Below are 1,205 nucleotides of genomic sequence, written 5' to 3' on the forward strand. Positions count from 1 at the left end.
ACACACATTAGGGATTTCATTGAAATATGCGACACCTTCAAGTTCAACGGTGTTCTGAAGATGCTGTGAAGCTGAGACTGTTCCCATTCTCTCTGAGGGATAAGGCTAAGAGCTGGTTACACTCTCTACCAGCTGGTTCGATTACTACTTGGGAAGATCTTGCTCAGAAGTTTTTCACTAAATTCTTCCCTATGGCGAAGACAGCTGCACTCAGGAATGCTATTACTCAATTTGCGCAGCAAACGGGAGAATCGCTAAGTGAAGCTTGGGAGCGCTACAAGGAGATGCTTAGGAAGTGTCCTCATCATGGAATTCCTGATTGGATGATCATCACTTATTTTTACAATGGGTTGGGAGCACAGTCCAGACCCATGCTCGATGCAGCATCAGGCGGAGCATTATGGGAAAAGAGCTATAAGGAAGCTTATGATCTAATTGAACTGATGGCTGCTAATGAATATCAGTATCCAACCCAGAGATATCCACAGGGCAAGGTAGCGGGAGTTCTTGAAGTGGATACAGCTACGGCTATCACTGCTCAACTAAAGGCGTTGTCTATGAAGATCGATTCTCTGGCTAACTATGGTGTTAAGCAGATAATTAGTGTTTGTGAGCTGTGTGCAGGTCCGCATGTGACAGAACAATGCGCTATATCTAGCGACTCAGCTCAGTTTGTGAGCAACTTTCAGAGCTCGCAGCAACCAGTTCCAGACACTTATCATCCTGACAACTGGAATCATCCTAACTTCAGCTGGAGCAACAATCAGAATGCGATGCAACAGCCATTCCAGCAGTTTGCAAATAAGCTATTTAACCCTCCTGGTTTTCAGCAACAATTTACACCAAGACAACAACGCCCACTTCAACAACAAACTAATGATGCAGGTCTATCTTCGAATGAAAAATATGAATTGGAGGAGTTGAGGCTTATGTACAAAAACCAGGCTCTTATATGCCAAAGCCAGGCTGTTTCTATCCAGAATCTGGAGAACCAAATAGGGCAAATTGCTAATGCCTTATTGAATCGACCACCAGGAACGCTTCCTAGTGATACAGAAACAAATCCAGGCAAGAGGGAAGTTGAAGAACAGGTGAACGCCATCACCTTAAGGTCTGGAAAGGTCGCAAGCCCCCAAGTTCAGCAAGACGAAGAGCCAGAAAAATCTCAAGATTCAGAAAATACAGTTGTGGCTGAAGAAGATGTG

General features: G+C 44.4%; 1 non-coding gene across 1 annotated transcript; it reads right to left on the reverse strand.

The window, feature by feature from the left end:
- Window positions 1–206: 206 nt before the first annotated feature.
- On the reverse strand, window positions 207–313 carry LOC141682031 (small nucleolar RNA R71). Its single transcript, XR_012559435.1, has one exon. It is a non-coding gene; the product is annotated as a small nucleolar RNA R71 (small nucleolar RNA).
- Window positions 314–1,205: the final 892 nt, after the last annotated feature.

Source organism: Apium graveolens, chromosome 8 (assembly GCF_009905375.1).
Source record: "Apium graveolens cultivar Ventura chromosome 8, ASM990537v1, whole genome shotgun sequence".
NCBI classification, from domain to species: Eukaryota; Viridiplantae; Streptophyta; class Magnoliopsida; order Apiales; family Apiaceae; genus Apium; species Apium graveolens.